This window comes from Hippopotamus amphibius, chromosome 8 (assembly GCF_030028045.1).
Source record: "Hippopotamus amphibius kiboko isolate mHipAmp2 chromosome 8, mHipAmp2.hap2, whole genome shotgun sequence".
Lineage (NCBI taxonomy): Eukaryota > Metazoa > Chordata > Mammalia > Artiodactyla > Hippopotamidae > Hippopotamus > Hippopotamus amphibius.
Window position 1 is genome coordinate 14,374,501 of NC_080193.1, and position 26,404 is coordinate 14,400,904.

General features: G+C 43.5%; 1 pseudogene; it reads right to left on the minus strand.

The window, feature by feature from the left end:
- Positions 1-10,812: 10,812 nt before the first annotated feature.
- On the minus strand, positions 10,813-25,939 carry LOC130859127 (heterogeneous nuclear ribonucleoprotein A3-like; annotated as a pseudogene).
- Positions 25,940-26,404: the final 465 nt, after the last annotated feature.

A 26,404-nucleotide genomic window follows, 5' to 3' on the forward strand; every position in this document is an offset into this window, starting at 1 on the left:
AGGCCACTGGAGGGCGCGCTGAAGAAGCCTGGTGAGGGACCCATCACCACCAGGAAGAGTCCTTTCCTGCGGCGGTGTCTCTCCAGCGCCCTCTCCTGGCAAAGCTTAACATCATGCCATGTGGGAAAGGAAAATTACTAAGCAGCCCAGATTTCTTTCCACAGAGCAGGCAAAAATGGGTGAATTTGGAACCAGAGGCAATAAACTGAAAACAGCACAGTCTCCTCCTCCCATGAGTCAGCTTCCATATGTACCCTGCTACACACATTTTAATTTTATACACAATCATAAAAATGCTTTATGTTCTTATCTGACAAGATACAGCCATGCTTCTTCCAAATAAATTCTCACTCTTTTCTCCAAAATGAAGGGGTGTACAGTTTCAGGGGTCACTGAATCTATAACTGATTTATCTGTACATCACTCCTGAAATTCAGTCACAGTGACGCTGAATATTCTAGTCCCTAAAAGCTAAATCATAACATTGGTGTCCAACAACTGTGTATAAAATAAAAATGGGAAGAAAGAGATGATGGTTAGCATATAAAAACAAATACATCCCTATAACACAGCAGTAGAAGAGATGCCAAGTCAGTACATCCTTACTTCTGTAACCATGGTCGTGAGGCCGTCATGGACATGTACAGCTCCCTTCTTCCACTCCTCATTCTGTGTTTGCCCCACTCACAGCCAGAACTCCAGCTGGTGGGGCTTCTTTACTGGCTGTTGTGACCCAAACCTTCATTTCTGAGGGTGTTGTGTCCTCAACTGTCCTGACATTATGGGCTGCTATGGTTTTCCATCCACCTTTACTATCTGGCTTGGAAGTGCTGGGGCACCCAGAGCCCCCCCACCCCAGTTCCAGACAGCATCCTCCTTACCCCATTGAGCTGAAGCCACCCAGTTTCCACTTGCTAGTAGGGATCAACCACTCCTGCCAGTCAGTTAACTCCTTCTTGTCTCCCCTGCTGGTTCGGTGGCACAAAGGGTCCACAATATTCAGGGGGTGGTCTCCTGTGCCACTTTGGTGGAAACACTGCTGCACTGGTGTCTCCGCCGGATCACGGGCCGGGGTTGTCTGCAGCTTGTGCTGCAGCCTGGACTTTCTGCAGAGCTTTCCCCTGTTCTGGCTCCGCTCGCAGCTGTCAGCCTCCTGGGTGACTCTGTTGGTGGGTCAGGAGCTCAGGCAGATGTGCTCTGTGCTGCCTGCAGGATCTAAGGGGCCACATGCATGGCATCTGGCTTTGGGCTGTAGGTGGTGGGAGGTGCAGGAACTTGTGTTTCACCTTGAGGGAGAGACCTCCACACACTCCAGACCACTGTGCCCCAGACCCCTCACTGAGGAGGTGGCCCCCCGAATACTTGTGCAGGTTCTCCTCTCTCTCTCATTTGCATGTCTTTTGAAGGCCTCTGAAGACCTTGCTAGTTCCTGCTCAGCAGATCCAATCAGCATGATGTTCTCAATGTAGTGAACCAGAGAGATCGAGGTCTCTGTGGGCTGTATTAGGGCAGAGAACAGGAGATCTGGGGCGAGGCTGTGAAGGTTTACTGCTGGCCCTGCCTGAGTAAAGCAGTGGGCGGAACACACTTTGAGAAGTGCTAGTGCAGGAACCATCTGGAGAATCTAAGGGTCTCAGGTGCTGAGCCTGGGTTCTCCCTCTACATCAGCAGCTGATTTGAACTAAACCCTTTCACTCTGAGCCTCAGCTTTCTCATCTAGACAATGAAGATTTTCATTCAATACCTTATTCATTTGCAAATGCTAATTAAGGATCTACTTACAAGGTGTGAAGCTCTTTGCTAGGCACGGGGAACTCAGTGATGAAATGGAATGCACAGAACTTTTTTTTTTCAGTCTTTGGGTACCTTCATTTCTTTTTTTTTTTTTTTTTCATCTTTATTGGAATATAATTGCTTTACAATGTTGTGTTAGTTTCTGCTGTACAACAAACTGAATCAGCTGTATGTATGCACATATCCCCATATCGCCTCCCACTTGAGCCTCCTTCCCACCCTCCCTATCTCACCCCTCTAGGTCGTCACAAAACATCGAGCTGATCCCCCTGTGCTCTGCAGCAGCTTCCCAATAGCTAACCATTTTACATTTGGTAGTGCATATATGTCAACACTACACTCTCATTTTGTCCCAGCCTCCCCTTCCCCCACCCACCGTGTCCTCAAGTCCATTCTCCATGTCTGTGTCTCTATTCCTGAGTCGCTACTGGGTTCATCAGTACCATTTTTCTAAATTCCATATATATGTGTTAGCATACAGTATTTGTTTTTCTCTTTCTGACTTACTTCACTCTGTATGACAGACTCTAGGTCCATCCAACCTCACTACAAATAACTCAATTTCATTCCTTTTTATGGCTAATATTCCATTATATGTATGTGCCACATCTTCTGTGTCCATTCATCTGTCGATGGACATTTAGGTTGCTTCTGTGTCCTGGCTATTGTAAATAGTGCTGCAGTGAACATTGTTGTACATGTATCTTTTTGAATTATGGTTTTCTTAGGGTATATGCCCAGTAGTGGGATTACTGGGTCATATGGTAGTTCTATTTTTAGTTTTTTAAGGAACCTCCCTGCTGTTCTCCATAGTGGCTGTACCAATTTACATTCCCACCAACAGTGCAGGAGGGTTCCCTTTTCTCTATACCCTCTCCAGCATTTATTGTTTCTAGATTTTTGGATGATGGCCATTCTGACCGGTGTGAGGTGATACCTCATTGTGGCTTTGACTTGCATTTCTCTAATGATTAGTGATGTTGAGCATCTTTTCATGTGTTTGTTGGCCATCTGTACGTCTTCTTTGGAGAAATGTCTATTTAGGTCTTCCGCCTATTTGTGGATTGGGTTATTTGCTTTTTTGCTATTAAGCTGCATGAGCTGCTTGCATATTTTGGAGATTAATCCTTTGTCAGTTGCTTTGTTTGCAAATATTTTCTCCCATTCTGAGGGTTCTCTTTTTGCCTTGTTTATGGTTTCCTTTGCTGTGCAAAAGCTTTTAGTTTCATTAAGTCCCATGTGTTTTTATTGTTTTGTTTTGTTTTCCATTACTCTGGGAGGTGAGTCAAAAAGAATCTTGCTGTGGTTTATGTCACAGAGTGTTCTGCCTATGTTTTCCTCTAAGAGTTTTATAGTGTCCGGCCTTACATTGAGGTCTTTAATCCATTTTGAGTTTATTTTTGTGTATGGTGTTAGGAAGTGTTCTGATTTCTTTCTTTTACATGTAGCTGTCCAGTTTTCCCAGCACCACTTATTGAAGAGGCTGTCTTTTCTCCATTGTATGTTCTTGCCTCCTTTGTCACAAATTAGGTGACCATACGTGTGTGGATTTATCTCTGGGCTTTCTGTCCTGTACTGTTGATCTATATTTCTGTTTTCATGACAGTACCAGTCTTGGTTACTGCAGTTTTATAGTATAGTTTGAAGTCGGGGAGACTAATTCCTCCAGCCCCGTTTTTCTTTCTCAAGATTGCTTTGGCTATTTGGGGTCTTTTGTGTTTCCATACAGACTGTAAAATTTTTTTGTTCTAATTCTTTGAAGAATGGCATTGGTAATTTGATAGGGATTGTGTTGAATCTATCAATTGCTTTGGGTAGTATAGTCTGTTTCACAGTATTGATTCTTCCAATCCAAAAACGTGGTATATTTCTCCATCTGTTTGTCATCTTTGATTTCTTTCATCAGTATTTTATAGGTTTCTGAGTACAGGTCTTTTGCCTACTTAGGTAGGTTTATTCCCCAGTGTTTTATTCCTTTTGTTGCGATGGTAAATGGGAGAGTTTCCTTAATTTCTCTTTCTGATTTTTCATTGTCAGTGTATAGGAATGCAAGAGATTTCTGCACATTAATTTTGTATCCTACAACCTTGCCAGACTCATTGATTAGTTCTAGTAGTTTTCTCATGGCATCTTTAGGATTTTCTATGTATAGTGTCATGTCCTCTACAAACAGTGACTTCTTCTTTTCCAATTTGGATTCCTCTTATTTCTTTTTCTTCTCTGTTTGCTGTAGCTAGGACTTCCAAAACTATATTAATAAGAGTGGTGAGAATGGACATCCTTGTCTTGTTCTCGATCTTAGTGGAAATGCTTTCAGTTTTTCACCATTGAGAATGATGTTTGCTGTGGGTTTGTCATATATGGCCTTTATTATGTTGAGGTAGTTTCCCTCTATGCCCATTTTCTGGAGAGTTTTTATCATAAATTGATGTTGAATTTTGTCAACAGCTTTTCTGCATCTGTTGAGACGATCGTGTGGTTTTTATTCCTTAATTTGTTAATGTGATCACACTTATTTGCATATATTGAAGAATCCCTGCATTCCAGGGATAAACCCCACTTGATCATGGTGTATGATCCTTTTAATGTGTTGTTGGATTCTGTTTGCTAGTATTTTGTTGAGAATTTTTGCATCTATATTCATCAGTGAAATTGGCCTGTAATTTTCTTTTTTTGTGACATCTTTGCCTGATTTTGGTATCAGGGTGATGGTGGCCTCATAGAACAAATTTGGGAGTGTTCCTCCCTGTGCAATTTTTGGAAGAGTTTGAGAAGAATAGGTGTTAGCTCATCTCTAAATGTTTGATAGAATTCGCCTGTGAAGCCATCTGGTCCTGGACTTTTGTTTACTGGAAGATTTCTTTTTTTATTTCACCTATTTCGATGTCTTTTTAAAATAAATTTATTTACTCATTTATTTATTTGTTGGCTATGTTGGGTCTTCATTGCTGCGTGTGGGATTTCTTTAGTTGTGGTGAGCAGGAGCTACTCTTCGTTGTGGTGTGCGGGCTTCTCATTGTGGGGGCTTCTCTTGTTGCAGAGCATGGATGGGCTCTAGGTGCATGGGCGTCAGTAATTGTGATACGTGGGCTTCAGTAGTTGTGGCTCGTGGGCTCTAGAGCGCAGGCCCAGTAATTGTGGCTCAGGGGCTTATTTGCTCCGCGGCATATGGGATCTTCCCAGAGCAGGGCTCGAACCCATGTCCCCTGAATTGGCAGGTGGATTCCTAACCACTGTGCTACCAGGGAAGTCCTTGTTGGAAGATTTTTAATTATAGTTTCAATTTCATTATTTGTGATAGGTCTGTTTATATTTTCTATTTCCTCCTGGTTCAGTTTTGGGAAATTGTACCTTTCCAAGAATGTGTCCATTGCTTCAAGGTTGTCCATTTTATTGGCATATAGTTGTTCATAGTAGTCTCTTATAATCCTTTGTATCTCTGCAGTGTCAGTTGTGATTTCTCCTTTTTTGCTTCCAAGTTTATTGAATTATGTCCTCTCCCTTTTTTCCTCAGTGATTCTGGCTAAAGGTTTATCCATTTTGTGTATCTCCTCAAAGAACCAGCTTTTAGTTTTACTGATTGTTGCTCTTGTTTTCTTCATTTCTGTTTCATTTATTTTGCTCTGACCTTGATTTCTTTCCTTATACTGACTTTGCGTTTTCTTTTTTCTTTCTCTAATTGCTTTAGGTGTAAGGTTAGATTGTTTATTTGAGATTTTTCTTGCTTCTTGTGGTAAGATTGAATTGCTATAAACTTCTCTCTTAGAACTGCTTTTGCTGCGTCCCATAGGTTTTAGGTCACTGTATTTTCATTTCCATTTGTTTATGTATTTTTTTTATTTCTTCTTTGATTTATTCAGTGATTTCCTGGTTATTTACTAGCACACTGTTTAGCTTCCATGTATCTGTATGTTTTACAGTTTTTTTTCCTGCCATTGATTTCTAATCTTATAGTGTTGTGGTCAGAGAAGATACTTGATATGATTTCAATTTTCTTAAATTTTCCAAGGTTTGATTTGTGACCCAAGATGTGATCTATCCTGGAGACCTTTTAAGAAAACATACAGGGAATTCCCTGCTGGTCCGGAGATTAGGATTCCACGCTTCCACTGCAGGGGGCACAGGTTTGATCCCTGGTCGGGGAACTAAGATCTTGGAACTAAGATCTTGCATGCCGCGAAGCATGGCCAAAAGAAAAAAAAAAAAAAAGAAAAGAAAGAAAACATACAGACTCCATAAAGCACAGAAACTCCTATTTGCCTTCATCAACCTAGATGTTTGCAAGTTTTATCCAAGTCATGGAGACTGTGTTAAAAACAGCACAGTGCAAACCATAAAGTATTCACGTGTTTATAATGAAAGACTTCAGACATGCCAAAAAGTATGGAGAATAAAATGATTTTTTTCATATGTCTCAGCTTTTAGAGAGGAAACATGCGTTTAAAAAAAAAACAGAAAGTTAAAATTCTCCTGCAGCTCCAATTCTCTCCAGCCTCCCCTCCCTGCCTCTGGAGAGAACCCTTATCGGATTCATTATTCTTCTGCCTATTTGATATTTTGTTACCTATTATTCATCTATGTATATCCAAATGTATCCAGTGCCGTGTGTAGTCACTGATGCTTTATATGAATGGTGTACTAGTATCTGAGTTTCTCAGATATTCACGTTGACACGTATAGCTTTGGTTCATTTATTTTCCCGTACCATGTGGTGGTCCATTCACCTGTTGATAACTTTTGCTGTTTCCTTCTCTTATTGCCAGTGTAGCAGTGAACTTTCCTTCACCTAATTTCTCAAGAAGTTTCTCCTAGAAGGAAATTGCTGTATCATAGAATGTCAATTTTTGATGCCACAGTCAAGTTTTTTTTTTTTTTTTTTTTGGCTTTTTTTTTTTTTTCTTTTTTGGCACACGGGCTTAGTTGCTCCGCGGCATGTGGGATCTTCCTGGAGCTGGGATCGAACCCATGACCTCTGCATTGGCAGGCGGATTCTTAACCACTGCGCCACCTAGGAAGCCCCACAGTCAAGTTTTAATGATATCTTTAAGTCCAGTGGACATAAAAATGAAATGTGTAACATTTTCCTATGATTTGTTAATTAAAGTGGAGAGAAATAGGAACCATAAAGATGACGATGATGTAGATTACAAAATTGGGGTTGGGATTAGGACTGGCATAAAAAGGTTGAGGATATTATACTTGGAAAATTTTTTATCAGCATTTTTGGTGGTTTGTTATTTAGTCACAGCAAAGCACATATGTAAATACCCACTTAGGATGACCAGCTGTCCTGGTTTGCCCAAGATTTAGAGGTTTTCCAGGATGTGGGACTTTCAGTGCTAAAACAGGAGTGTCCTGGGCAAATAAATGGTTAGTCACTCTGTCTCCTATGTGACAACACTTGTTCCTTTTGGTGTGGTCCTAACAGTCTATGAAAACAAATATACTCACAGAATTAAGATGAGACAGTAATTCTGAGACAAAAGAAGTAAAAGAGAATGCAAAAGAAAAGAAAAATCAGTCATTTCAACATAAGTACTGTTCCCAGACACTGGAATCACGGAAAATTACCTGGATGCTTGTTGAAAACACCGGTTTACAGGCTTCTCTGCATCTTTCTGCCTCACCCAGAGGTTCTCAGCCTTCAGGGAGCGTCAGCATTACCTAGAGGGATGGTAAAACACAGATTGCTGGGACCCACCCCAGAGTTTCAGATTCAGAATTTGCATTTTTAACACATCCCCGAGTGGTGATAATATTGCTGCTTCAGGACCACAGTTTGAGAACCACGGGACTGGAGATTCAGGTGAAGGTTTTCGTGGTTCACATCGGATTTCTCTCTCAGGACCTTCCCAGGCAGGGTGATGCATGGCTTTCTGTGCTTCCTCCCAAGTGGAAATTACCACCACTGCAGCACTTTTATCACACCAGGTTGAAATGATTTGTTTAAACATCAACCTGCCTCTTCTGAGACCTGTTCAAGGGTGGCTTTCACCTTTCTAAGCGTGTCCCAGCCCCCAAAATGCAACTCTGGGGCAGGGGTGGTGATCAGTAAACCTTCTTTTGTTTAATAGATCAGGAACTGGAAGCTGAGTAAATTCTGAATAATGCCAGTGATGATAATTCCAGAGGAGGATGAAGAGGAGGAGGATGGCGGGGGGGTCACACTAGCCCCATCAGCCTGACTGACCCAGTATGTGCTGAGGACCCTCTTGCAGAAGGCCAAGGACAAGCTCTCTCCTCTGGGAACCGGGGCAAACTCTTATTACTAACATATCTCCCGAGGTGACTCTGCCAGCAGGATTCTGGCATCTCAGTAGAGGTCCATCTGTGTATCCTGACTCAATCCCTCTGAGACCTAATGTTTCACTTCTACAAAAAAGTGGGGATAGGGATTGATTAAAATAATCTGTTCCTATGGTATGCTTTGAAGAATGCTGAGATATCTCCTCTACTAGCCTCTACTTGTCCCAGATTTCCACCATTAAAGAGTCATTCCTTTGTGTCTCTGGTGGGGGAGGGGGAAGCTTCTCTAATCTTCCCAGACTGGTTTGATGCCCTCACTAGACTAGGAGGATCTCAAGAAATATATCTTATTTACCATTATGTCCTTAATAGCTGCTCAAGAAATATTTGTTGACTGAATGAATGGCTTATTGGACACCAATGGCAGTCAAGGCTGGAGAGGGTGGTGGAGTGGTGCTAGGAGTCCTCCAGGCTTGGCTGTCACTGCCTTACTCTGTAAGCAGGGCAAGCCCTTTCCTCAGGTCTTGGGTTCTCTGGTGGGAACAGTGAGAATATATAGACAGAGGGTCTCATCTGATCTCTGCCTATTTCATTCATACCACAGCCATTATGTTCCAGCCTCTGGGCTTTTCACTTTCTTTAAAATGCCAGGGAGCTTCCTACCTCAGGGCCATTCTGTTTCCACTGCGTGGATTCCTTTCACCCCCTTGATGCAGAGATTTTCTAGGTTTCTTTTGAGTCTTTCCCTGTCAGCTACTTAGAGAGGATGGGCTGGTACCTCCCCAACTCAAGTTATTGTGTATCTGAGCAAGGAATGATTGCAACTTGCCTCTTTTTCTTTGCTTGTTTCTCTACATCTGAGCTTTCAGGTAGGCTGCAGATTCCTGGAGGGCATGGGATGGTGCGAATCCCGGACACCTAACACCATACCTGGCACCTAGGAAGTGTTCGGGAATTCCTGGGAATGAATTTGCTGAAGGAAGGCCGAAGTCCCAGCAGAGGGTGTGTCCCTCCAGGAAAGGCCAGCAGATGGCGCCACAGACCGGGAGGAGGCGAAGCGGCCCGGTGGGCGGGGCTCCCGCGGGGCGGCCTCACCTGGCGGCGGCCGCACCTGCCCGCCCCGCAGCCCGCGGAAGCCGAGAGCCCGGGCCCGGCGTCACCTGGGCAATTGGGAAAGCAGCGCCCGGAGCGCCGCGGAGGGGAGATGAAAGGCGGGTGGCGGGTGTGGGCCGCCGGCAGCGCCAGGTGAGAGCCGGGAGCCCCGCCCCGCGCCCGGGGACCCGGTGAGTCAGTGAACAAACAGTTCTCTACATCTGTGGCTCTATTTCTGTTTCATAAATTCATTTCTACCATTCTTTTAGATTCCACTTAACACCCTATTTTTAATTGCATTCTTTTTTATTTACTTCAGCTCCCATGCCTCTTCTAGCTCCCTGGCCCGTATCGCTCTGCAGGCCCAGAGCATCGAGACCCACAGAATCTGGCCAGCCCGGAGCAGTCGAGGGATCTGCTCTTTATAGACAGCTGTGTGTGTGTCTTGTATCTCTGACTTGACTTTATTGTCCTTTGAGGGGCAGGAGCTAGGTCTCCTGTACTGCCCCCCCCCACCCCCACCGGGTCAGACACAGGACCAGGAACACAGTAGGCATCTAGTAAGTCCCGCCTGAGGCCCTGATCGTCCTTCAGCTCCTGCGGGTGATGGGGACGGGATCCTCTCTGCCCCTGCTGTTTGTTTTTTCCACATGTGCATCCAAGGAAGACCACAGTGGGTACCCCCAACCTCCCCCTTGGTGCTTCTGCTAATAGAATCTCATCGCTTGTGGGAAACAAGGGTGAGTGTCTAGTCTGCGGGGGAAGTGGGTGCAGCCCCGGGGATGAGGCTCTAAGTCGTCATGCTAAACCCTCTCTCCTTGCCCGAGCTTCCTTGGCTTCTAGGATGTCACGTGACCCAGCCCTGGCAGCTGGGCGGGGCGGTCCAGGAGATGTCCCACCTCGCCCCTCCCCACTGCTTTTGGAGGCTGCTGGGCGAGGGCCACCTCGGGGATGAGTCCAGGAATTGAGGTCTAGAGTGTTGAGTGACACTGACCCAGAACTTTGGCCTCCCTGAGCACCCAAACAGCCCTGGCAGCCCGCTCTGCCTCATTAAGTGAAAAATTCAAGCAGGTTGTTTAAGACGATCTAGTCTTCCCTGCAGCGGAGCACATCCCAACTAGTACAACTCTTCCCAGCCTGGATCCCGTCCCGTTTGAAGACAGAAGGAAAGACCAAGGCCCAGGGTTTCTTTCATCACTTTTTTCTCCCTTGACTTCAAGGTACCCAATGATAATACCTCCCGGGGCTTATTACTACGAAGTATAAGCGCATTGATAAAGGCTACATTTTTTTTTTTTTGGAAAAGTTAAAAATTCCTTAATTTTTTATTCCTGGTACCACTACCACGATTTACAGGGCAATATACCTGATGTAATGAAAAGAAAAAGACAAAGCTACAACAGATAAAAGACCTCAGGAATGTACATCTAATTGACACTACATTGCATTAATCGATAGCTGCACTTTTTACAAACCGTGGCTATGACCGTCCTGAACAAGAAGGGTTTCCTGTTTAAGCTGCGGTAACTTTTCTGACTATGAGTCATCGTTCCTCCTGTGGCAGATTTTTCCAGTTCCTCTAATGCATTTGGGACGACTGTCTCAAAGTAACCTGCAGCTTTCCTTACAACTCCTCGCTCTCTCTCCTGCTAAGGACTGTAGCCCTTTTCTTCTGAGTTTTTAGAACCTCCTGCTACCACACCCACCACTTCCACCACCAGATCCATAACCACCACCATAGAGACTGCCCCAACTTCTTCCACCAAAACTGCCCCCCTTTATGGGTCCATAATTTGGTTGCTGTTGTCCACTCTAATTTCCAAAATCATTATAGTTCCCACCACCACCATAGTTACCTCCAAAATTTCCTCCTTCATTGTAACCATCATATCTCCACCGCCACCACCATCTCCACCACCTTGGTTTCCATATCCCGGTCCACCACCACCATAGCCTCCTCTACTGCTATAACCAGGTCCACGGCCATAGTTGCCACCATCGCCTGCAGATCCATTATATCCACCATCACCTCCTCCATAACTACCTCTACTGCCACCACCTCCACCACCATAGCCTCCTCTCCCACCAAAGTTTCCACCACGGCCAAAGTTACCTCCTCCACCTCCAAAGTTTCCTCCATGACCCGTAAAGTTGCCAGATGCACCTCCACGACCTCTCTGTGATCCAGCAGGTTGCATTTCTTGTTTAGAAAGGGCCTTTTTCACGTCACAGTTAGGCCCATGAATAGTGTGGTATTTCTGATCAACAATTTCATCAGCTGTATCATGATCATCAAAAGTTACAAAAGCAAATCCTCTCTTTTTTCCCACTCTGCCTGTCTTCCATAACTTCTATGGTTTAAATCTTGCCATACTTTTCAAAGTAGTCTCTCAGATTAGAGTCTTCTGTATCTTCTTTAGTACCACCAACAAAAATTTTCTTCACTGTTAGATGGGCAGTGGGCTTTACTGAATCCTCTCTAGAAACAGCTCTCTTTGGTTCCGCTACACGCCCATCCACCTTGTGTGGTCGAGCACACGTTGCGGCATCTACCTCTTCAACACAAGAGTAAGTCACAAAACCAAAGCCCCTGGAACATTTTGTCTGGGGGTCTCTCATCACCACACAATCTGTAAGTGTGCCCCATTTCTCAGAATGTTCTCTTAAGCTCTCATCTGTAGTTTCACAGCTCAGACCACCAATAAGCAGTTTCCTCAACTGTTCTGGTTCCTTTGGATCATGGCCCTCCTCCCCCCCCGCGGCGGCGGTGACGGCCAGAGTTGGGCTGGGGGCGACCATGCAGTGGTTTTACCTCCACTGTGAGACCAGACTCGCCTCTACCAACTCGAGTTCAATATATATCTATATTTTTATTTGTATTTTTTATTTATTTTTTAAGCTCTTTATTGGAATATAATTGCTTTACACTCTTTTACCAGCTTTTGAGGTACACCAAAGTGAATCAGCTGGATTTATACACATATCCCCATATCCTCTCCCTCCCGCGACTCCCACCCACCCTCCCTGTCCTGGCCCTCTAAGGCGTCACCCATCATCCAGTTGATCTCCCTTTGTTATACAGCAACTTCCCACTAGCTATCTATTTTACATTTGGTAGTGTACCTATGTCTATGCTACTCTCTCACTTCATCCCAGCTTCCCCTTTGCCCCCCACCCCAGGCCCGTGTCCTCAAGTCCATTCTCTACATCTGCATCTCCACTCTTGCCCTGTCACTGGGTTCATCAGTACCATTTCTTCAAATTTCATATATATAAGTTAGCATAAGGTATTTGTTTTTCTCTTTCTGCCTTACTTCACTTTGTATGACCGTCTCTAGGTCTATCCACCTCATTACATACAGTTCAATTTCATTCCTTTTATGGGGGAGTAATATTCCACTGTATATATGTGCCACTTCTTCTTTATCCATTCATCTGTCGATGGGCATTTAGGTTGCTTCCATGTCCTGGCTATTGTAAGTAGTGCTGCAGTGAACATTATGGTACACATGTTTCTTTTTGGATTAGGGTTTTCTCTGGGTATATGACCGGTAGTGGGATTGCTGGGTCATATGGTAGTTCCATTTTTAGTTTTTTAAGGAACCGCCAAACTGTTTTCCATAGTGGCTGTACCAGCTTACATTCCCACCAACAGTGCAGGAGAGTTCCCTTTTCTCCACACCCTCTCCAACATTTATTGTTTCTAGATTTTTTGATGATGGCCATTCTGACTGGAGTGAGGTGATACCTACCTCATTGTGGGTTTGACTTGCTCAACATCATTAATCATTAGAGAAATGCATCTTTTCATGTGTTTGTTGGCCATCTGTATGTCTTCTTTGGAGAAATATCTATTTAGGTCTTGTGCCCATTTGTGGTTTGGGTTATTTGCTTTTTTGGTATTAAGCTGCATGAGCTGCTTGTTTATTTTAGAGATTAATCCTTTGTCTATTGCTTCGTTGGCAAGTATTTTCTCCCATTCCGAGGGTTGTCTTCTTGTCTTGTTTACAGTTTCTTTCTCTGTGCAAAAGCTTTTAAGTTTCATTAGGTCCCATTTGTTTATTCTTGATTTTATTTCTATTATTCTAAGAGGTGGATCAAAAAGGATCTTGCTTTGATGTATGTCATAGAGTGTTCTGCCTATGTTTTCCTCTAGGAGTTTTATACTGTCTGACCTTATACTTAGGTCTTTAATCCATTTTGAGTTTATTTTTGTGTATGGTGTTAGGAAGTGTTCTAATTTCATTCTTTTACATGTTGCTGTCCATTGTCAGGGCAGTTCTGTAGCTTGATGGTTGAGAGCTTGGGACACCCAGCTCATCCCTTTATCCCCATTTTTCTCAGTATGTGATTCTTGTACACAGTAGGTGCTCAATAGAGACAATGTGTGCTCCTCACCCTCTGCTCTCCTGCAGCACCAACCCTCACCACCCAGGGCACACAGCATTCTGTGTGTTTAAGGGGGCCTGTGTGTGTGTGTGTGTGTGTGTGTGTGTGTGGAGTGGGTGGTAGAGTTAGAGAAAATGGGCCTTGTCCTCAGTGGAGATAACAGCTCCCATTTCTCAAGGGCTCCCTAAGTACCAGGTCCTGTGTTTTACATACTTTTGTTCACTTAAGGCCTGCAGTAGCTCTGGGGAAATTTTCAAAAACTCAAGCCTCCGCAAGGTCAGATGATTTGCTCACAGTCACCCAGAGTGCATGGGGACCAGGTCTGTGTGTCTGGCACCTGTGTCTCAACCTCGAGCAAGAAGGTAGATGTGTCGCTAACCAAAGGGAGGTTCCCTCCTCTGTAGGGAAGCCTTCCTGGGCGGGAGATCCCTGAGCTGAGCCTTGGAGGGTGGGCAGGACTCCCAGGGCAGGGGAGGGACGGCATTCTGAGTGGAGGGAAGGGCTTGGGCGAACTTGTGGAGATGGTGCAGTGCATGTTGCGTGGGGAAATGGGGATTATAATTAAAACACCAGCCCAGCTGGCCTCTGTGTGCCCCTTGTGATAAGAGGTCTGGATGAGAATGGTGGCTTAGGTCCCGTGACGCCTCCGGCTTCTGAAGGGCAGCACCCAGATGGGTGCCCATTCTCCTGGCTCCTCTCAAGAGAACGTTTATTCTGCTGCCGGCAGCAGAGCTGGTGGCCTCCCGGGAGAGCGGAGGTGAGACCGGCGGTTGCTTATGCTTTGTTGTTGATTTCCTTCAATTAGAATTCACTGAGCACTTACCTTGCGCCAGGCACAGACCCCGCCTTTGCTGGACTCACAAGCTGGTGGGGAGGACTGGCCTGAAAATGACCCCCGCGTCAATTTCACCAGCAGCCATGCCCTGCAGCAGGGCCCTGCCTGGGCTTTAGCAACGTTTATTTCATTTAATCCTCAAAGCAGTCTGGCTGGTAGATGTCCTCTCTCGCTTTCGCTTTAACTCAGGAGGACAGGATGGATCAGAGCAGTCACATGACTCAATCAAGCACCTGCAGCTAGTAACTTGCTGAAGCACTGGGACCCCATCCCCGCCTCTGGGGTTCTAACATTCAGTCTTTCAGTTACCTGGTTCTGCTTTTATATCACAATAACCCAGGCATGTGGGCTTTCAAAGGACACCCACAATCTGGGCCATTAAAAAATTTCTGGGAGGATTGTGGGGGCTGATTTCAAGCTACTGACGGTTCAGCTACCAACTCACAAAACCCCTAACTCTTTAGCCATCCGCATCCAACACGCTCCTGGGTCACCTTTCAGACTGGACGGCAGGCAGCCACGCTGGTGGTTACAACTGCAAGAGGCCCTGTGCGACCTAGGCCCTGGCTGGTTTACTGAGCGTGACTTGATGGGCCCCATCTGTGCAACGGGTCTAGCCATCGCTTGCCTTCCTTGTCCAGAGCCCTGGGCTCTGCATCTGTGGGGAGGCTGAGGCCCAGGCCTGCAGCAGGTAGATTTCCTCCCCTTATTTGGGTCACTGCGGGGCGTGAGGCTGGGCTGGGTGGGGCTGTCTCTCTGCTCCTGCCTCCCCTCCACCCTCAAAGGCTTTCAGGGTGATTAGTTCCCCTCATGGGGGGATCTTGTTACGCTTCCAACCAGGAGGGCCTCTGGACTCCTACCTGAGATAAGAAGGCTGCATCTCGGGTAATCTCCCAGCTTAGAGGCCACGTTTTAATATTTAAGAAATGGTTTCCAGGCTCAGGGCCGATGGAGGAAGTGGTGCACGGGGCCTGGCCTAGTGGGCTTTGAACGCACGTATTATTAGACACCCTTTCTGCTCATGAAGCCTGTGGGGCCTGGTGTCCCCTGAGTCATTTCTTTAGGTTGGATTTCACTTGTACCGGGACTAGGGGGCCTGATGGGGGGTTGTACTGATGAAGAAGCCCAGCTGGATGTGGGCTGTGTGCTGGAAGCAGCACCAAGTCCAAGGACGGGCCAGTGTCTGACCCTGCTCCCAGCCCAAACAATCCCAGGCCATGTCTCTTGACTGTCTCCCCTCTCCCTCAGCTGCCATGCCCCTGGCAGGACCTGTCGGGAGTAGAAATTCGTGAAGGGAGCCAGCCCGGAGTGAGTACCACGTGCGTGCATCCTGAGTGAGGAAGCCTGGCCATCTGGCTGAGCCGGGTTTGAATTTGTCTTCACTCCTTTCATGCTGTGTGATCCTGGGCAAGTCGCTTAACTGTTCTGAGCTTTGTCTTCTTTGTGAAGTGGGTGCTGTAGTATCTACTTCACATGAGTGTTTTGAGACCTTAAGAGGCTCTTAAAGTGCCTGGACCTGGAGTAGGTTAGTGTTTTGCTGCTGCTGCTGCTGTTTTTAAAATAAATTAGTTGAAGAAATATGTATTCACTGTAACACTTGCTGGTTGGAACTCAGACCTGTAGTCACTCTTTGTTTTTTTTTTTAAGGCCCTGCAGTGAGAAGGCAGGAGAAATGGCCAGAGACCTACAGGCCTGGGTCCTGATTCTTCTAGCTTTGCCCAGAATAGTTAAAACTCTGAAAGATCAGTGAAGGTGCTCAGGTGTTTCCCACATTCATAGGGAGAGCAGATTTTCAGTCAATGATGTAAAAATAATTGGCCAGAATAAATTACATGAGTTTTACTTCTGCTACTGAACCAAACTCGGGTCTGCTCAGCGCAAGCAGTAAAGCCCATCCCCTGACACCTGGTTGTGGTGAAGGCGAGTGCAGCTTTATTGTAAAGGTGCTAATAGAAGAAGGACAAGTGGTCGTGCCCCAAACCCCTGAGCTCTGTGAAGGCTTCCAGCAAAGCTTGCTTATTTATTTATTTATTTATTTATTTATTTATTGGCTGCATTGGGTCTTCGTTGCTGTGCACGGGCTTTCTCTAGTTGCAGCGAGCGGGGGCTACACTTCACTGTGGTGCACGGGCTTCTCATTACAGTGGCTTCTCTAGTTGCGGTACACGAGCTCAGTAGCTGTGGCGCATGGGCTTATTTGCTCCGCGGCATGTGGGATCTTCCTGGACTAGGGATCGAATCCGTGTCCCCTGCATTGGCAGGTGGATTCTTAACTATTACATCAGCTAGGAAGTCCCAAGCAAAACATTTTTAAAGGCCAGGTGAGGGAAGGGTTTCCCAGGTACATGATCATCTTGTGCACACTGGAGCCAGAAGCTCAGGGCTACGGGCTCGTAATCATCACATAGTTAATTTTTTCCATTTGGTGGTGGTTTTAGGGGCTGAAAAACAGCTCAGGAACTACGCATCGGATACTATTATCCAGATACTTCAGGGAGGAGCTACAGCAGAGGATATGGGGGAGAGGTCTATCCCAGGAAGGCCCCATAGGGTCCTGCTTGGTTACACTTCAAGTTATACCACCTAAGAGTTCCCTCCAAATAACAACCTCTATTAAGAAGACAATTACATTTCTCTAATGATTAGTGATGTTGAGCATCTTTTCATGTGTCTGTTGGCCATCTGTATGTCTTCCTTGGAGAAATGTCTGTTTAGATCTTCTGCCCATTTTTGGATTGGGTTTTTTTTGTTTGTTTGTTTGTTTTTTTTTTTTTGGATATTGAGCTGCATGAGTTGCTTGTGTATTTTGGAGATTAATCCTTTGTCAGTTGCTTCATTTACAAATATTTTCTCCCATTCTGAGGGTTGTCTTTTTGTCTTGTTTATGGTTTCCTTTGCTGTGCAAAAGCTTTTAAGCTTCATTAGGTCCCATTTGTTTATTTTTGTTGTTATTCCTGGGATGTAGTGAGAGAGTGGCATTGACATATACACACTACCAAATGTAAAATAGATGGCTAGTGGGAAGCTACTACAGAGCACAGGGGGATCAGCTTGATGCTTTGTGACGACCTAAAGGGGTGGGATAGGGAGGTTGGGAGGGAGGCTCAAGAGGGAGGGAATGGGGGGATATATGTATACATATAGCTGATTCACTTTGTTGTACAGCAGAAACTAACATAATACTGTAAAGTAATTATACTCCAATAAAGTTTTTTAAAAATTAAAAAATAAAAAGCAAAAAAAGAGAGACAATTACATGCAATGTAGTATTGCAAAATAAAAGTTTTATTTTTGCATTAAAAAAAACCCCACAGAAATATGACTGTACATTTTGTTTCTTATTCAGTGTAAAGTTACCACCCCTTCTCTATAGGGAAAGATGGTCTTATATTCTGTGACGGTGTCCTTTTTATTTTTCTCTTGGTGATTAGAAAATGCACTTTCTCTTTGAAATGATAATGGTGATGGTTTTAAGTTTTGGGAACTTATTGGTGAATAGCCAATATACGTACAGAGTTCAAAGGGCTCCGAAAGTAAACAGTTCAAGTGAATCTCCCTTTCTCCCTCCCTGATGCTCAGTGATCATCTCTCCCTGAAGGAGGCAGCCTCTTGTAAATTACTCCTGACCTAATCTGGTCCGTGAATTCTCATGGAAAAGGGGCAACATTATCTTCAATGGGGCAAAAATTGGTTCTTTGGCAGAGCAGTGAGGGTGGGGGTTGAGAAGGTCTTAGATGCTATTTACATTTTATAATTGTGTGCGTGGTGCCTCTTCGTGTCCTATATTGGTTTGCTTGGGCCCAGCCATTGGCCTGGTGCACCAAGTGTAACATTGTTCCTGTGGGAAAGCGGAATCTGCTTTGTGATAACATGACTGCTGCTCTCTTTGAGGCCACCTCTGAGGTCCCTACGAGGAGCTGTGCTCTGCAGTGGGTGTGGCTGTACCCGATTTCCCTCTCTTGTTGCCTTCATGCATGTTCGTGAGCAGGCTGTGTGCTCGGTGGTCATGGAGTTAACTGGATCTCAATATCAGACCTAGAAATGTGTACTTGCTGATGATAATGCTTATTAAAGATGGCAGGTGAAGGCAGGCCAGCCTTCACTCTGATTTCCTGCACTCATGCAGACATCACTAATCAATCATTGCACTTTCCTATGAGATCAGACAGGACCTCAGTATCCCACTCAACATAGTGTTTTAGGGTGTGGGTAAAGGAAGTGAAATGCACTGACAGCACTACTATAATACTGTAGTACATTGGTTCCCATGCTTTGTTTTTTGCATGTGTTTTGTTGTTTTTATTTTATTGAAGTGTAGTTAATTTACAATGGTTAGTTTCAAGTGGACAGAAAAGTGATTCAGATACACACACACACACACGTGTGTGTGTGTGTGTGTGTGTGTGTATGCCTTTTCAGCTTCTTTTCCATTATAGGTTATTACAAGATACTGAGTAGAGTTCCCTGTGCTATATAGTAGGTCCTTGTTGTTTACCTGTTTTATATATAGTAGTGTGTATGTTAATTCCAAACTGCTAATTTAGCTCTCCACCCCCACTATTCCCTTTGGTAACCATCAGTTTATTTTCTATGTCTGTGAGTCTGTTTCTGTTTTGTAAATAAGTTCATTTGTATCATTTTTTTAGATTCCACATATAAATGATATCATATGATATGTCTCTTGTGACTTAATATGATAATCTCTAGGTTCATTCATGTTGCTGCAAATGGCATTATTTCATTCTTTTTATGCCAGAGTAATATTCCATTGTATATATGTACCATATCTTCTTGATCCATTCACCCATAGATGGACATTTATGTCGCTTTCATTTCTTGGCTATTGTAAATAGTGCTGCTATGAACATCAGGGTGCGCGTATCTTTTCAAATTACAGTTTTCTCCAGATATATACCCTGAAGTAGGATTGCTGGATCATATGTAACTCTAGTTTTAGGTTTTTTAAAAATATATTTACTTATTTATTTATCTTTATTTATTTATTTATTTATTTGGCTGTGCTGGCTCTTTTTTATTTGTAGTTTTTTTAAGTTTCCATAGTGGCTGCACCAATTTATATTACCACCAACAGTAAAGGAATGTTCCCTTTTCACCACACCCTCTCCAGCATTTATTATATACAGACTTTTTAAGGATAACCATTCTAACTGTTTTGAGATGATATCTCATTGTAGTTTTGATTTGCATTTCTCTAATAATTAGCAATGATAAACATTTTTTCATGTGCCTGCTGTCCATCTGTCTGTCTTCTTTGGAGAAATGTGTATTTAGGTCATCTGCCCATTTTTGATTAGATTGTTTTTTGATATTAGGCTGTATGAGTTGTTTGTATATTTTGGAAATTAATCCCTTGTCAGTTGCATCATTTGCAAATATTTTCTCCCAGTCTATAGAATGTCATTTCGTTTGTGGTTTTCCTTTGCAGTGCAAAAGCTTTTAAATTTAATTGTCCCATTTGTTTATTTTTGTCTTTATTTACATTACTGTAGGAGATGGATCCAAAAAAGATATGGCTGGGATTTATGTCAAACAGTGTTCTGCTTATGTTTTCCTCTAGGAGTTTGATAGTATGCAGTCTTACATTTAGGTCTTTAATTCATTTTGAGTTTATTTTATATATGGTGTTAGAGTATGTTCTAATTTTATTCTTTTACATGTAACTGTCCAGTTTTCCCGTCACCACTTTCTTCATTGTGTATTCTTGCCTCCTTTGTTGTGGATTAATTGACCACAGTGTGTAGGTTTATTTTGGGGCTTTCTAGCCTGTCCCATTGATCTATATGTCTGTTTTTGTGTCAATACCGTACTGTTTTGATTACTGTAGCTTTGTAATGTAGTTTGAAGTCAGGGAGCATGATTCCTCCAGCTCCATTCTTCTTTCTCAAGATTGTTTTGGCTATTCAGGGTCTTTTGTGTTTCCATACAAATTGAAAATTTTTTTTCTAATACTGTGAAAGATGCCATTGGTAATTTTATAGGGATTACATTGAATCTGTAGATTGCTTTGGGTAGTATAGTCATTTCAACAATATTGATTCTTCCAGTGCAAGAACATGGTATATCTCTCCATCTGTTTGTGTTGTCTTCAGTTTCTTTCATCAGCATCTTATGGTTTTTGGAGTACAGGTCCTTTGCCTCCTTAGGTAGGTTTATTCCTAGGTATTTTATTCTTTTTGATGTGATGGTGAATGGAATTATTCCCTTAATTTCTTTCTGATATTTTGTTGATAGTGTATAGAAAGGCAGATTTCTCTATATTAAGTTTGTATCCAGCAACTTTACTGAAATCATTGATGTGCTCTCGTAGTTTTCTCGTAGTTGTATCTTTAGGATTTTGTGCGTATAGCATCATGTCACCTGCAAACAGTGACAGTTTTACTTCTTTTCCAATTTGGATTCCTTTTGTTTTTTTTTTCTTCACTGACTTCCAAAACTATGTAGAATAAAAGTGGTGAAAGGGGGGTATCCTTGACTTGTTCGTGATCTTAGAGGAAATGCTTTTAGCTTTTCACTATTGAGTATGATAGCTGTGGGTTTGTCATATGTGGCCTTTATTATGTTGAGGTAGTTTCCCTCTATGACCACTTTCTGAAGAGATTTTCTTTTCTTTTTTTTTTTTATCATAAATGGATGTTGAATTTTGCTTTTTCTGCATTTATTGAGATGATCATATGGTTTTTATTCTTCAGTTTGCTAATGTGGTACATCACATTGATTGATTTGAGCATATTGAAAAATCCTTGCATCCCTGGGATAAATCCCACTTGATCATGGTGTATGATCTTTTTAATGCATTGTTGGAGTCAGTTTGCTAGTATCTTGTAGAGAATTTTTGCATCTATGTTCATCAGTGATATTGGCCTCTAATTTTCTTTTTTTGTGGTCTTTGTCTGGTTTTGGTATCAGGGTGATGGTGGCCTCATAGAATGAGTTTGGAAGTTTCCTTCCTCTGTGATTTTTTGGGGATAGTTTCATTAAGTTAACTCTTAATGTTTGGTTGAATTCAACTGTGAAGCCATCTGGTCCTGGAGGTTTGCTTGTTGGGAGTTTTTAAATTACTGATTCAACTTCAGTACTGGTAATTGGTCTGTTCATATTTTCTATTTCTTCCTGATTCAGTCTTGGTAGATTATACTTTTCTTTGAGTTTGTCCATTCCTTCTAGGTTGTCCATTTTATTGGCATATAGTCGCTCCCTTTCTTTCCTGATGAGTCCGGCTACAGATTTTTATCAATTTTGTTTATCTTTGCAAAGAATCAGGCTTTAGTTTCATTGATCTTTTCTATTTTTTAGTCTCTTTCATTTATTTCTGCTCTGACCTTTATGATTTTTTTTCCTTCTACTAACTTTGGGTTTTGTTTGTTCTTTCTCTAATTGCTTTAAGCATAGGGTTAGGTTTATTTGAGATTTTTCTTGTTTCCTGAGGTAAGCTTGTATCACTATAAACTTCCCTCTTAAAACTGCTTTTGCTGCATCCCAGAGGTTTTGGATCATGATGTTTTCATTTTCATTTTTCTCTAGGTATTTTTTGATTTCCTCTTTGATTTCTTCAGTGATCCATTGTTTAGTAGCATATTGTTTGGCCACCATGTGTTTGTGTTTTTGAAGTTTTTCTTTTTCTTGTAGTTGATTTCTAGCCTCATAATGTTGTGCTTGGAAAAGATGCTTAATATTTCAGTTTTCTTAAATTTACTGAGGCTTGCTTTATGGCCAAGAATATGATCTATCATGGAGAATGTTCCATGTGCACTTGAAAAGAATGTGTTATTCCATTGCTTTCAGATGCAATGCTCTATAAATATCAGTTATGTCCATCTGGTCTAATGTATCATTTAAAGCCTGTGTTTCCTTATTGATTTTTGATCTGGGTGATCTGTCCTTTGATATAAATGGGGTGTTTAAAGTCCCCACTATTATTGTGTTACTGTCAATTTCTCCTTTTATATCTGTTAACATTTGCCTTATATACTGAGGTGACCATGTGTTGGGTGCATGTATATTTATAATTGTTATATTTTCTTTTTGGGATGATTCTTTGATCATTATGTAGTGTCCTTTTTGTCTTGTAACAGTATTTTAAAGTCTATTTTGTCTGAAATAAGTATTGCAACTCTGGCTTTCTTTTGATTTCTATTTGTGTGGAATACCTTTTTCCATCTCCCTTTCCGTCTGTATATGTCTCTAGATCTGAAGTGAGTCTCTTATAGGCAGCAAATACATGGGTCTTGTTTTCATATCCATTCAGCCAGTCTGTGTTTTTTGGTTGGAGCATTTAGGCTGTTTACATTTAAGGGAATTATCAATATGTATGTTCCTAGTGCCATTTTGTTAATTGTTTTGGATATGCTTTTGTAGGTCTTTTTTCCCCCTTCTTTTGTTCTCTTCTCTTGTGATTTGATGATCATCTTTAGGGTTATGTTTGGATTCCTTTTGCTTTTTTGTGTGTATATCTATTATAGATTTTTGTTTTGTGGTTACCATGAGGTTTTTGTATAGGAGTCTATATTTATACATGCTTGTTTTAAGTTGCTGATCTCTTAATTTCAAACACATTTTAGATACACTGCCTTTGTACTCTCCTTCTCTCATGATTCCTGTTTTTGTTTTTATATTTTACGTCTAATTGTTTTGTGTATCCCTTAACTGCTTATTGTGGATACTAACTATTTTACCCCTTTTGTCTTTTAACCTCCCTGCTAGCTTTGTGCATGGATGCTTTCCTACTTTTATTGTGGTTTGCCTTCACCAGTGAGCTTTTCCATTTTGTAATTTTCTTTGTTTCTATTTGTGGCCTTTCCTTTTCTGCCTAGAGAATTTCCTTTAGCATTTGCTGTAAAGCTGGTTTGGTGGTGCCGATTTCTTTTGGCTTTGCTAGTCTGTAAAGCTTTTGATTTTTCCGTCAAATCTGGATGAGAGCCTTGCTGGGTAGAGTATTCTTGGTTGTATATAGGTTTTTCTCTTTTATTACTTAATTTTTAAATAATTTTATTTATTTATTTGGTTGTGCTGGGTCTTAGTTGCGGCAGATGTGCTCTTTAGTTGCGGCTCACAGGCTCCTTATTTGCAGCATGTGTGCTCCTTAGTTGTGACTCGCTGGCTCCTAAGTTGTGGCATGTGAACTCTTAGTTGTGGCATGCATGTAGGATCTAGTTCCCTGACCAGGGATCAAACCCAGGCCCTCTGCATTGGGAGCACAGAGTCTTAACCACTGGACCACCAGGGAAGTCCCTCTTTTATTACTTTAAGTGTATTTTGCCACTCCGTCCTGGCCTGCAGAGTTTTTGCTGAAAAAAATCACCTGCTAGCCTCATGGAGATCCTCTTGTATGTTATTTGTTGCTTTGCCCTTGTTGCTTTTAATAGTCTCTCTTTAATTTTTGTCATTTTGATTATAATGTGTTGTGGTGGATTCTTTTGGGCATTAATCCTGTATGGGACTGTGCACTTCCTGGACTTGGGTGACTGTTGCCTTCCCCCAGGTTAGGGAAGTTCTCAGCTCTTATCTCTTCAAATATTTTCTCAGGCCCTTTCTGTCTTCTCTTTCTGGAACCCCTATAATGTGAATATTAGCATGCTTGATGTTGTCCCAGAGGTCTCTTAAACTGTCCTCATTTCTTTTCACTCTTTTTTTTCTATTCAGTGGCAGTGATTTCCACTACCTTGTCTTCCAGCTCACTGATCCATTCTTCTTCCTCATTTATTCTACTATTGATTCCTTCTAGTGTTTTTTTTATTCCAGTTATTGTTTTCTTCAATTCTGATTGGTTGTTCTTTATATTTTCTAGTTGTTTGTTAAAAACTTCTGGGAATTCCCTGGCTGTCCAGTGGTTAGGACTTGGTGCTTTCACTGCTGTGGCCCAGGTTCAATCCCTGATTGGGGAACTTAGATCCTGCAAGCTGCATGGCAGGACTGAAAACCAAAACAAAACTTTAGCTCTCTGTGTCCATCCTCCTCCCGAGTTCTTTGGTCACCTTTACGATCATTACTCTGAACTCTTTTTCGAGTTGATTGCCTTTCTCCACATCATGTAGTTATTCTTCTAGGGTTTTATCTTGTTCTTTCATCTGAAACATATTCCTCTGTCACCTCACTTTGTCTAAATTGCTATTTGTATTTTTATGTATGTGGTAAGTTGGTTACACTTCTCAACCTTGGAGAAGTGGCTCTCTGTAGGAGACGTCCTATGTGTCCCAGCAGTGCACTCCCCTCCTGTCCCCCAAGGGTCAGGGGCCAGCTGGTCTAGAGTACTATCTGGCCTGAGTTTGCAGGCTCACTCTGCAGGCTGCAGGACTGTAGTTTTCTTGCTCCTGGTGTCTGCTCCCAGGTGGGTGAGGCTGGTCTAGAGGCTTGTGCAGACTTGATGAGAAGGAGGAGAAAGAACAGAGCTTGAAGGGAGGATGGACTCAGTCTAGAGTGACTGTGGATTTCCTGGTGGAGCTATCTGGTAGGTAGATGGAAATACGGAATCCACAGATACAGACTAGGGAGTTGTGGGGAAGGATGAGATCACCTAACAAAAGTACATAGAAGAAAAAAAAATCCCAAGTTTTAACCAAGTAGAGACAGTTGGATGTACTGAGGTATCATTTGCTAACTCCCTGCCTGCCCATATTGCCCTAGTATAAGCAAGTTAAGTTGAATTGGACAAGTATTTCTCAAAGTGCAATCCATTGGCCCCTGCATCATAGTCACCTGGGGTGGAGAGGGCATTTAATGCAGATTCCTGGGCCCTATCCCCCCTGACTGGCCTGGGAATCTGAATGCTAATCAGATCCCAGCAGATCAAGGATTGAGACTTTGCCAAGAGGTGTGAAGAATCCTCCGTGGGAGAAGAGACCAAGATGGGGGAGTAGAAGGACTTGGAACTCTTCCCACAAATACATCAAAAATACATCTACATGTGGAACAGTTCTCACAGAATACCTACTGAACGCTGGCAGAAGATCTCATATGACCAAAGTTGCAAGAAAGATCATCACGTAATTGGGTAGGCCAAAGGAAAAAAAAAAAGGAATCAGGACAGGATATGCACCCCTGGGAGGGAACTGTGAAAGAGGAAAGGTTCCCTCACTCTGGAAACACCCATCACTGGGACAGAAAGGGAGCTTCAGAGGCTCCAAGGACAATGCAGCAGCTGGACTGCGACAGGCAGAACAGACGGTCCTGGCCACTTCCTTGCACACCCCAGCCTGAGACACGCATCTGCTGGTGCACTTGGGGGCTGCATACTGAAACTCAGGCTTCAGCCAACAGACCTGGGAAGAGGACTGGGGCTGGCCGTGTGGAGACAGCCTGAAGAGGCTGGAGTGTGGTCCGGGCTGCCACTGGGGGTGTGCACGGTGTGGAGCCTGGGTCCTCCAGAGAAGCCCCATGGTTAACATGCGCAGGAAGGGAGAGGCGGGGCCCTGGCACAGCAGCCTCATTCTCACGGTGGGCACGGCTCTGCCTCCACAAGTGCTGGGAGCGCACAGTGCCAGTGGGTTGCCCGCACATGGAGGCAGGGCTGAAATCTGAGCAGTGAGCCAGCGGCTGTGTCAGCTGCAGATTTACATGGCCATCCATGGCTTATGGAAGCTCAGCGCCTGTGGGACATCTGAGTGGATTACTGGTGCTCCTGTGGTTGGGGTGGGTCTGGAATTAGCAGCTGTAGGCTTTGCCTGTGCCTGCACGCAGAGGCGGGGCTGGGGTCTGGGCTGATTCCTTAGCTCCCATGGAAGGTCCAGGTGTGTGACTACAGTGGTCCCAGTGCCTGACTTCAGTGCAGCAATGGGTCTGTGCTGGTGACTTTGTGAGCACAGTGCCTGAGGGACACCCAGGCCAACTGCCTGCATCCCTGTCGTTAAGGAGGGGCCAAGGGTAGTGCCAACAGGGCTTACCTGTAAGCCCACACATCAGGTAGCAGGTGACACCACAGAGCGCAGTCCCCGGTGGACAGCTCCTGTGGAGGAATCCTCAGTGGGTCTTCTCCCAGCAGAAGTGCTCCAGTGCACCTCCCTCATCTGCCCCGCAGAAACGGATCTGGGGGCT